Source organism: Vitis vinifera, chromosome 12 (genome assembly GCF_030704535.1).
Source record: "Vitis vinifera cultivar Pinot Noir 40024 chromosome 12, ASM3070453v1".
Taxonomy (NCBI): domain Eukaryota; kingdom Viridiplantae; phylum Streptophyta; class Magnoliopsida; order Vitales; family Vitaceae; genus Vitis; species Vitis vinifera.
Genome location: NC_081816.1, coordinates 18618840 through 18631283, shown reverse-complemented (window position 1 = coordinate 18631283; position 12444 = coordinate 18618840). Strand labels below are relative to the sequence as shown.

The 12444-nt window shown below is 34.0% G+C and overlaps 1 long non-coding RNA gene across 1 annotated transcript; it reads left to right on the top strand.

Annotated features, from left to right (window-relative positions):
* The first annotated feature begins 6176 nt into the window (after positions 1-6176).
* Positions 6177-9333, top strand: LOC109123507 (uncharacterized). The gene is made up of 3 exons (XR_002031204.2): positions 6177-6926; positions 8418-8604; positions 9061-9333. It is a non-coding gene; the product is annotated as an uncharacterized LOC109123507 (long non-coding RNA).
* Positions 9334-12444: the final 3111 nt, after the last annotated feature.

Here is a 12444-nt window from a genome sequence, read left to right as displayed (position 1 = left end):
AGGTTGAGAAGGAAACCTTCCTTTCTTTTGCACTGTGTTAAGGTTGGTGAGCCTTGAGATTGAGTATTGGAGATTATCTATCTTCTGAGATAGATCATTTTGCATTCCATCCATCCTTTTATTCACCGTATTCTCTACACTATCGATTCTTTAACTGAGTTGATCGTTGATGGATTTCTGGTCTCCAACAAAATCTCCCACGACCTTGCTTAGATTCACTATTGCTTGCTCAAGATTTGAAGTTTGTTGAGATGCTTGGTCTGGTTGCATGTACTGAAGTGCTCTTGGTTTCCAGGAGAAATTTGGATGATTCCTCCAATTTGAATTGTAGGTATTTCCATATGAAGCATTGTTATTGAGCTTGAATTGTCCAATAACATTTACTTGATCTCCAAACATTTCTCTAACAGCTGGAATTGTAGGACACTCCTCCACCAAGTGCTCATAAGATTGACAAATGGAACAGGGCATAACTTGCACTGGTGTTTCAGAAATGGCTTGCACTTCATGTATCTTTTTCAGTTCTAGCTCCTCCAATCTTCTTGTCATAGCTCAACTTTTGCTTTCATGTCAATATCTTCGTTCAAGGTATACATCCCAACCTTAGCATTAAGAGCATTTGGTTGAAACTTCATTCTTCCCACTTCTCCCCTGTTTGGTTCATCCCATCATCTTGACAACAACATAATTCAAGAAATCCATGGCTTCCTCCAGATTCTTACTCATGAAATCTCCTTCGCACATAGTCTCTAGGAGTTGTTTCATTGAGGAAGACATACTGTCATAAAAGTAGCTCACCAATATCCATGTATCAAAGCCATGGTGAGGACAAGCATTGATAGCTTCCATGTATCTCTCCCAACACTCATAGAATTTCTCATTCTCTTTAATTGAGAAGTTTGAAATTTACCTTTTCAAGCCATTGGTCCTATGAGTAGGGAAAAATTTCTTGAGAAATTCAGCTTGCAAATCAGTCCAATTTCAGATACTCCTTGGCCTTAAAGAATTAAGCCAAATTTTGGCCTTATCCTTTAGAGTGAAAGGAAATAGTTTTAGCCTCATCAAGTCGATTGAAGCTTCTCCCTCTTGGAATGTATTACAAATGTCTTCAAATTCTTTAATATGCGCATAGGGATTCTCACTTTCCATCCCATGGAAAGTAGGTAGAAGTGGCACAATATGTAGTCTGATTACTAGCTGCTCTATAGGAGGCACTATGCATGATGGTGCACTCATACGAGGTGGATGCATGCGGTTCCTCATTGATCTGAATGCATTAGGATTGTCCTGCTGACCATGGTGACTATGCTGATCTTCAGGTGTAGCTTCCATGATGTTCAAGCACAATTCCAACCCTGTTTTGTGAGGTGTTTCAATTTTCACATGTCTTCCTCCACTGTCTCGTATCCAATATGGCATACACAACTAGTAACAACTGTAACAAAAACAAAGAAAACAAAAGAAAACAATACTACAAAAAAAAAACTAAGATTAACTAAAAACTAAATTAAAAGATAGGCTAAAATATGAACAAGTAAAAAAAACAATTAAAAAGAGTTAGTAAAAGAAGAGAAAAGTCATCAAACTTGTCATGAAGATCACAAGTGTTTTGGAAAAGGTTATATCACTGTAAAGTTGGCACCATCCCCGATAACGGCACCATTTGATTCGTGCCCAGCTGGTGTATGCCCTGTTGATTGGTGTTTAACCAACTGGTGTGCTTTGATTTCAGTCCTCAAACGGGAGTAATTAACAAAATTTATAAACCTATTTCACCATATACTAGGGTAGCATTAGCTAGCATAGCAAAGTGGCTTTAGGATCGTCCACAGAGATGGGTTTTCAAATTACAACTGATATTAGTTCAAAAACTAAATTGGTGTTTTTTCTTTTCAAGGTTAACTTTAAAAGAAAACATAAGTATGTGTGAAAAGGTTGGTTTTAAGTGAAACAAAAAATAAAGTAACTAAAATTACTTACAAAGAAAAGTGCTTCTTGGAGTTTTAGATCACTAGGCTCAGGTTCCTTATACAAAAAGGGAGATTCCGGTCACTTGGATCTTTTCCTCGCATTGGAGATTTAACATATAGTTATTTCCTGAACCGGTGTGGTACAAATGCTTCCCCTTAATGGTTTCAAACACTAAATCCCTGTCACTGAATCGTCTTGCAATGGTTCATACCTCTCACCTAGTATTGGCCATTCAAGGTGATCCTTAACCTTGGATTACCCGTCAAAAGCTCGCAAGAGATAACTAATGGATGTCTCCTAGGAGTTCAAAAGCTTACCAAGTGTTGGCTATTCTAGATAATCCTACCTTTAAACCACCTTCAGAGGCTCGCAAGAGATAAATTAGTGGATCTCAACGGACGGAGTCCACTTGCCTTACCAAGTGTTGGCCCAGGTGATTTTAAGGGATTTTAAGTTAATTAAAAAGATAAAAACCATTAACGGGTCACACTTTCTCTTCATTAAAAATTGAAACAACGAAACTTCCACTTTTGTATTCGGAACCTTACCTAGCTTTCTTCACTCCAAGAAACAAAAAGCCTAGCCACTCATCCTCTAGGAAAACATCCTCAGAGTTTGATTTGCTAGAAATAAAAATAAAAGAGAAAACAAAATGAGAAGGTAAGATAGAGCAAAGCTCTGTGTATTACTTTCTGAAAAACTATACAAAGTTCGTCTTCGAGAAAAACTCCCTAGAGATCTTTTTAAAAGAACATTACAATAGATATTATATAGAGAGGCTATTCATCCCTTCTGCTAATTTTCCAATAAAAAAACTTGTCATTGGTGGGTTACAAGGAGAAAATAGGGATTTACACACAAATATCTGAAGATAAACATCAAACGGAGTAGGAGCGCAAATATCTCAGATTACAGGTGGATTTCGCAAGTTCAAACGCAACTTGCGAAAATTTTGCAAGTTGAAATTGTCCATTTTGCAAGTTGAAATTGTGGTTTCACAAGTTGCGAAATTGTCCTGCAACTAATTAGTTCTCTATCTTGCAGCGATTTCTTTGCTCTTCCTATTTCCAAGTTGAGAAAATTTTGCAAGTTGGATTCCACAACTTGCGAAATTGCTGGATGGTTGATTTCTTCTGTGATTTTCTTCCTTGTATCCTCGTTTGGCTTTGGCAAAGGGTTATGAAGCTCCAAAGCTTAGTTTTTTTCATGAATTTGAGCTTCAAATTGCTTTTCCATGAACTATACAAAGATCTCCCTCATTCTTGGATTGCTTTAGTGATCAAAAAGCTATGAAAAACACCAAAACTTAACACAATTTGATTAGAAACGATTGCAAGGGTCCTTAACATGCCAATTGAGTTAAAAGGTAATAACTACTACTCAAAAGTGTTTAAAAGAGTTAATTACAAGCTATAAAATAACACTTTTTGAGTAGTAATCACCATATATTAGAGACATTTGTTTCTATAATAGGAAATACTAAAAGATTAAGGATTTCTAAGCAAGGAAGACTTTTAAACTATTGTTTGACAATTTTGATTATATATGTGTGTTCTTGAGTCTAGGGCTTGGGATTTTGTCTAAGCCTATGATAGAAGGGTTTGATTAAGGTTTTAAGATTTGGGTAGAAGTCCAACACATAATTCAGACTTCCTAAAAACCTTTAAAGTTGGGTTTTTTCTTTGATTTCATCAAGAAACTTGCTAGCAAACTCTATAGATCTTTGAATAGGTTTGACTTTCCTTTGGTATATTTCGAATCCTAAGAACTTAATCTTGGTTTGAAATAGTTTAATCTTAGGGGCTAAAACCACTAAACCATTTTCTTTAACAATATTTTGAAAGATGTTTAGATGTTTAAACTAATGCTCAATGGAATTAAAAAAATATAAGTACATCATCAATGTATACTATAGAGAAGTTAGTATGGGGATTGAAGTTGCCATTCATTATATTTTGAAATTCTGAAGGAGCACTCTTCAAAACGAATGGCATCACATTCCATTCATAGTGCCCGAATGGAACTGTGAATGCAATTTTGTATTTGTCTTTTTCATGAAGTTGAATTTGCCAAAATCCAGACTTCATGTCAAATTTTGAAAAGATCAAAGCATTATGAAGACGTCCAATAAGATCTCGTTTATTAGGTATTGGATACCCAATACATTTGAGGACCTTATTTAAGGGCTTGTAATCGATTACAAGTCTTGGAACACCTCTTTCAATCTCTGAAGGCTTTTTAACATAAAATGCCGCACAAATCCAAGGTGAGTGGCTTTTTCATATTAGGTTATTGTCCAAGAGATCTTAAATTTCTTTCTTATAATATTCTAACATATGTTCATTCATTTGAATGGGCCTTGCCTTAGTAGGAATTTGATTTTCATTAAATCCTTCTATATAAGGCAAAGAAACTTCATGTTTCTTTGTGTCCCAAAAAGCATTAGGAACTGAAGAGCATAGTTATGTTTCAATTTGGTTTTTGACTTTATTTATTATATCTTGGATCTGTCTTTGAAGGAGGTTTTCTTCTATTCTTTGATAATGAATTTCTTTACTTAGGAATTTGATATGTTTTTTTTTCTTTTGAATTAAATTCAGTTGCTTCATTCCATCATTGTGGAGAAGGCTAAGTTCTTTGTGTTTGATAGGACTAGCAAACTCAAAACAAATCGTTTGCCCTTTATAATTGTTTTTATTCCTTCTTTATCTACTTTAAATGGATAAAGTAGAGTTAAGAAAGGTGTTCCCAATATTACTTCTTGTTGCATATTTTTTACTAGAAGGAAGGAGGTTTTATAACAAACATTTTGATTGCATATGTATACATTTGAAATTTTATAATCTATGTGTAAGGGTTTCAGGTTGATATCCTACTGTTTTTAACTTATTTTCCTGTTTAAAGGTTATTAGATGATTTTCTAATTTTTGAAGCCTAATGTCTAATCCTTCATTTTGAATTATTAAGTCTCTAATTTGAAGCTTAATTTGACTTATTTCATTTTGAAGATCTTGAATATTTGTTGTTTTTGGTTTAGAGGTTGATCCAAAATAGGTTTTAGACTATATTGATTTGTATTTGCTTCCCTAGTCTCTCTTTCTTGTTTTTGAAATTCTAAATATTTTTTGATATATTCATGTTGGATTTGAGGGTCTGGAATTTTATCTATCATTTTTATTAAGAGGTTTTGTTCACTTGTTAGGACATTAATAGTTTTGATATTACAAAGGCAATTTTCTACACAGTTGCAAGAGGATTTAAGGAAAGGTCATCAAAGGTTTCAAAAGAGTCTTCTTCGATTAGAAGGAGTTGTTCCTCACTACTTGTTGTCTTTGAGGACATTTAGTTAGAAGATTTTGATTTGATTAGATTAGTCATCTATTCCTTGAGAAGGCTTCGTATGTCTATGTCTTTTATAATTTCTTTGATTTTATAGTTTGGGGCTACGTGTCCCTTTTTACCACATTTGAAAAATTTTATTTCCCTTTTGTATATTTTCTTTGAATGTTCTTTAGATTTTGATCTTTGATAATCTTGTTTTTCTTTTCCTCTATATTTTGAGTATTTTCAGTTTGATTTTGGTTTTCTATGTTTTGACCTATAATATTTTCTTTTTTAATAGAGGGTGGAAGAATCTTCTCATACCCGCACAAAAAGATCCTAATTCTTTCTTTGAGGTTCTAAGATCTTTCTTGATCTTAACATTAACTTTGATAAGCGGGCAAAGAGATAAACTTCTTGGTTTACGAAGTTTATTAGTTCTTCGTAGGTTAGAAAGTCATACGATACTACTCCATTGTATTTTTCTTTGATTCTGATTTGAACTCTTTCTGCAGAGGTTCTTGGGAGGCCATGAATAACATAAATGAAAATAAAAAAGTTAAGTGAAATTAGATCCATTTTTATAATTTTATTTTTTATTTTTAAAGTAGAAAGAATTAAACACAATATATTTAATCTTATTTATTAAATTAAAGATTTAGAAACAAATATAAGGTGACATTTTTTTATAAATGAATGATGATCTTGAGTGGAGTAATAGTGAGAGTTTCAGAGTGTTGCTATCTCCTCTAAAAAAATCTTTAAACTAATAATCTATCAAAGGCTTTATAAAAAAAATTAATACTTTATCATTTTTTTTTTTAAAGTGTTTCTCAAAATTGAAGTTTCGGATCTATGTCTGACTTCAAGCATGATAAGAACCTTCATTTACTACTCTGCCAACCAAATAAATAATGGGTTAATTTCATTCACCTTCCTTGAGTTTTTGGCTAAGTATATCTAATACTGAGAAGTTTGAAATTTCATCATATACTTCACTTATTTTGAGTAAGAAGGGAGACTGAGTGAAAATAAAAAATGAAAAGGATAGATGAGGTATTTGATAAAATTTCAAACCTGTGAGAGTTAGATGTATTTAATCAAAACCTTAGGGGTGGTGAATGAAATTAACCTATAAATAATTTATAAGCTTGACTCATTCCTCAAGTAAATAAATAATTCATGGGAAGAGGGTAGATCCGGCGGGCCATTGATATATTATTGATGGTTTGAAGCAGGAGCTTTTGCTATCATCAACCAAAGCATCTCTTGGTTGGGCCAAAATCATGTGGCTTTCTTTGAGGGAAGCGATAATGGTGAGAAAATCTCTCAGTTTGGTCGCATCGTTGACGCATCTGATTATCCTGATCATGCCTCTTTCTTCGATCGAAGTAATGATTGAAGTGGTATAAGCTTCGGTCCTCTCATCCATGGAAATGGTTAGCCCTATGATGTGGGCCGTCACTAAAGAGAAGTTGGCTTTCAAACCAGTGGGTGGAAATTCAAAGCTACAGCCCATGGCTACTGCTGCAACCCATGGGAATGGGAATTTGAGGATCCATGGATAGTTCTTGGCCGAAGGTTGAGCTTCTAGGAAGTGGGAGTTTTGGTAGAATGCACGAAGTCATCACCCAGTAAGTGTTATTCTCCCCCTAGTAACTGTTCAAAAGTTTGTTTCACAATAGTCTAGTTCTTGGTAGATCTTCTTACAGGATAAATCATTGTATGTTACCATGCCTACCAGCATGTATTCAGGTGGAAATTCAATGCTAGATCCTAGTGCGTTTGCTAAAATCTATGAGAATGAGAAATTCAAGATTTATAACTTCTGGGAAACGGTTGAGCTTCTAGGACTTGGGAGTTTTGGGATAGTGTACAAATCCATCACCCGTCAATCTCTCCTCTTATTATGTTGAATGGGTATTGAATTATGAGTAGAAGAAAAATACGAGATTTGGTAAAATTTAGAAAAACACATTTTAAAAAATTGAAAAATTACTTGTAATATTAATTTTTGAAGAAGCACTTAATAGGTGATCATTTAAAAAATAATTTTACACAAACATTTGGAATAGAAATATTATCAAATGCACTCTTCGTATCATGTTTCTTGTTTCTATTAACGAGAATGAGGTGGATACTTAAAGGGTGTTTGTTTTCTTAAATTTTTTGCTTAAAGTAATTTACTTTCAGACTTTAAATTATTTGTTTTTCTACTTTTTTATGGCTTTTTATATTTTTTTTTGTTGAATAGAAAAAAGCAAAATATTTAACTTTTTCTAAATGCAAAAAATAATATGTTGGTTTTTCTTTATATTTTAATATTTAATAGAAATAAAAAAATTTCTTTATTTTTTATTGCTTAATAGAAATAAAATATTATAAAAGCAAATAACTTCATACTTAACACTATTTAATGACTATTTAGTTTTAATTTCTATTTAGAATTAAGTAAAAATAAATCAATAAAACACCACCTAAGTTTGAACATATTTTCATTTGAATTACTTTCTCTCTAAGATATTTTAGGATAATCATCTATCAAATATTTCTCGAAAAAAACACTAGAAATGGTTTTTGTGACTTTTTAAAAGTGTTTGAAACTTTTGTTAAATATCTATTTTTTTATATCAAAAATGTTTTTTATACTAGAAGTGTTTTCGAAAAACTCTAAGAAATGGATTCTGCAATTTAAAACTGTGAGCAATTATCCTTGCAATTTTATTTATTCATAGCTTTAGTTCATAAACCTTACCCCATCCCGTTAAAAGAGGGAGCTCACTATGATCTTAGAAAGTGAATATTGTGAAGTCTATCATGGAAACCATACGTAATCAGCCAAAAAGGTGAATTATTGATGGTCTATTTTTAGAATTTTTACAAATGTGTTGGTTAGTTGTTATCAAAATAAATACTAGATATTATAAAATACTTAAAGTAAATGGATAAAAGGTAGAGAATATGCAAATAACAATTTTTAATGCGGTTCAGCACACTATGCCTTGGAGCTCCTTCGTAGGTTTTAAGATGATCTACTATATCACCATTCTTCTCAATCAAGATTTTTCTTATCCTTCTTTATACCTATATTTCTCAAGTTTTAATGGATTTTTATAATCTTGAAGGTGTTTACGTATGTTTTTCCATGATAATGATGATTATCCACATCATACGGGTCATTGCTAGACAAAGGTTGCCTTTACAAGTGGGTTGAAATTCAAAGCTAGAGCCTGGGGCTATTTCTACCACCCATGGAAATGAGAAATCGAAGATCTATGACACTTTGGAAAAAGTTAAGGTTCTAGGAAATGAGTAAGTATTAAAATCACAACAATTGTTTAATTTATTTATTTATTTTTACTTCTTAAATTTACAATACATAATGTTTTAGGGGAGCTCATGACAATCTTTGAAAGTGAATATTCTGAAGTTTACTATAAAAAACTTAGGTAATCACCTAAAAAGGGAGTGAATTAGTAATAGTCTATTTTTAGAAATTTTACAAATATGCAAGTAATAGATACTAAAATAAATACTAAATAATATAAAATGTTAGAAGAGATAAAGTATAGAGAAGATGTAAATAGCAAATTTTGATATGGTTCAACATAATTGTTTACATCCAAAGTATTGTAGTTACTCTATAGGTTCAAGATAATCCATTGTGTCAACAGTCTTCTCAATATTCAAAACTCCTTGTTATCCTTCTCTGGGCTTAGATTTTTTATTTTTTATTTTTGGTTCTAATGGATCTTTATAATTTTTCAGGTACTATGCATGCATTTCAACGTTGATGATGATTATGCAAATATACCTTCACATAATTATAATGATGATTATTTAATATCATGCCGATCGTTGCTAAACGAATGGGTGGAAATTCAAAACTAGAGCATTGGGCTATTACTAAAACCCTTGACAATGGGAAATTGAAGATCCATGACAGTTCTTGGGAAAATGTTAGGTTTCTAGAAGTGATAGTTTTGGAAGAGTGTACAAAGCCATCACTCAGTAAGCGTTAATCTTTTCCATTTTGACAAATGTTGAGTGTATATTGAATTTAGTGGTTTTCATGTTCAAATGTTTTATTCTATGTTTGATTTCAAAAAGTATTAAAAATATGTATATTAAAAAAGTTATTTTCTCATTTTTAATCTCATTATGAAAAATACAAAATCAAATAAAAAATAAATGAAAATTGTATATATTTTTAAATTATTTAATATTCATATAAAATAAGAAAAATATGTGAAATGAGTTTGAAATAACATATAAAAATAATTTATTAACTTTAAATTTATTTTTTATTTATTTTTTACTTTTTTTTTCTTTCTATTTTTCTTTTTTATTTTCTTTCTTTTATATTGTCCCTCAATTTTTTTGGGAATTGAACATAGCTGAAATGTTAATATTTTTTGTGTCTATTAATGAGAATGAGGTGGATACTTATAAATTACATGTTTAACTCTCACCTGTTGATGCTAAATCAACTGGAGATGATGTTTCTCCTTGTTATAGTAGGAAATGACTGAATACAGTAGGTGAGGACCGACTTCTCTTTTCTTTCCTGCAAAAAGATGTCCAAACAAGTTGTTCGGACACACCCTTCGAAGCCCAAGTCAATTGGTTAAAACCAGCTCGAGAAATCGCTCATTCTTTGGAGCTATATCAAGCTTCTTGTATTGCGTACCTGGATTTTGGTTGTATGAGGGTTTTTATAGTGTTTGCGACGGGGTCACGTCTGCGCTGAGGTGGCATCTTGACTTTCACAGTCATGATGGTAGCACAGTTCATGGTAGGGCAATCATCACCATTTAGGTGGCTGATTGGGGCTACCAGTGGGGATGACATGATGGTTTGCTTGTCACCTCACTTTGCAGAAAGTATGGTGCAACATGTAGTAGCTCGCCTGCGAAGGCAAAGTGACGTCCCGTCAAACATATTGATGGCTTGGGGGAATGATTGCCTGTAGGAGTGGGCCAGGATATCTACCCAAAATGCATTGTGCAATTTAGAGGATCACGATGTGACAGGTCTCTGATACCTACTGGCTGGATAGGATACTCCGGTTTGATGATGATCATTCGGACAGAAATAGAAGGATGCCACGTGGACCAAGAGTGGCCTGCCACATGGCTATATGGGGGAAGCCCCCACAATCCCTCATTTTAACTCGAGTATTTCGTCTGGACAGAAATGGCAGGTTAAAACATTTTTCAAACCCTTTTAGTAACCTTAGGACACGTGGCATCTGAGGGTGTTAAGGAGAGGCGTTGTTATCGAGGTTGTCATCAAACGACGCGTCGCTTTGGAGAATGCACTTCTAAGCGTCTTGTCATTTGGAATTTCTAGGGCGTCTATCCTTATAAATAGGGAATTAATCCCTAAGAAGTACATTTTCTAGTCGTTTCACTTTTGTCCTTTCAGTCTATTTTCTTTCGTTTCGCACTTCCCATATTCAAATAGTCATTGTCCTTTTGGCTTGTTGTGCTGCATTTCTCCTTCTTCAGCGAACTTTCTGACTAATCTTTCTTGCCTTTTACAGATCGACTTCGACACTTTGTTGAAGACATTTTCCTGGTATGCTCGTTTTTCTTCTCTACTACTCCCCGATTTTCCATTTTTCTTGATAGCTTCATTTGTTGCTGTTTGGGGATTATTTTGGAGTTTGGGGGTCTTGGTCGACTGCGAAGTGGTTGCTTCAAGGCTTGTAAAAATAGATTTGTGGTCTTTCTGGGCCATCAGGTCTCGTTAATGGCATGACCTGCTAACCCCTATTAGGGTTAGAGTTTGCCATGTTTGTTGCTTTGTTGGGGTTTTTTCAGAGTTTGTTTGCAGTATGTTTTTCCTTTGTTTGAGGTGTCATAGAGAAAAAAAATCCATAGTTAGGATTTTCGCTGATAGGTAGGGTCGGTCGGATGCCTTGAATAGGGCAGACCCTAAGTCTGGTATAATCGCTTGTTGTGTGTTTTAGGGGCACTGCCTTTTGGTGGTAAGGTCGGGTGGCTATTTTTTAACATTCGACATTGTATCGTGCAGGTCTAACTTGGCCCATCGCTTCTAGTATGCCAGTGAAAAAGGACATTGCCTCGACCAATGTTGTTATGAAGGGTGGCCGGACAGGTGCAAGCTTCGGACGCCCCTAATCGGAAAAGCCTACCGAGCTTATTTTTGAATGGGAGTTTCAGAGCACTTCTGTATTCTGAGTGACATCTCCGTTCACTTGGTGGATGAAGATCTGACATCTACTGAGAAGGAAGCTCGAGATGTTATTTTCTTCATCAAGGAGTAGTTTAACGCAGGACTCTATTTCTCTCTCCTGTTTATTTTCAAACAATTTTTACACTGCATCCAAATTCCTCACGTTTTTATCCATCCCAACATTGTCCGAGTGCTGATGGGATGCATTATCCTAGACATGTTATTCTGTCTGGACTTCTCCCTATTAGAGGTCCTCTTTATCTATACCATCAAGAAGAGCAAAAAAGATATCTTCAACCTGTTTGCTCATATCCCATCTCTCCAATTGGTGACCGACCTCCCGAACTTGAATAAGGGTAGAGCCAAAGGCATATCCTGGTTTGGGGCCCGTGGGATGGCCTAGTCGAGCATTCGGAAAGGGATTTCCATCCAAACTTTTCGCTTAATGATTACTACTCAAAAAGTACTCTTTTATAGCTTGAAACTAACTATTTTAAATACTTTTGAGTAGTAGTTAATACCTTTTAACTCAATTGGCACATTAAGGAACCTAGCAAGGGTTACTAATCAATTTTTGACAGTTTTAATGTTTTTGGTAGCTATTTGATTATTGAACCAAGCCAAGAATGAGGGAGAATTTTGTGAAATCCATGGCAATGCAAGTTAAAGCTCAAATACATGAATAATCCAAGCTTTAGAGCACTTCATAGCCCTTTGCCAAGCCAATCAGAGATGCAAGGAAGAAAACCTGAGGAAGAAATCCAACAAACAACATTTTTGCATGGCTGTGCGAAATTTCGCACACCATGCGAAACCACTTGAGGTAGCCAAAGGATTTCGCACACCATGCCAAATTTTGCATGGTATGCGAAATCTTCCTGTGCACCGACTCTGTTCGATTTTCATCTTCAAATATTTTGTGTAATTTCCTAATTTCTCCTTATAACCAAC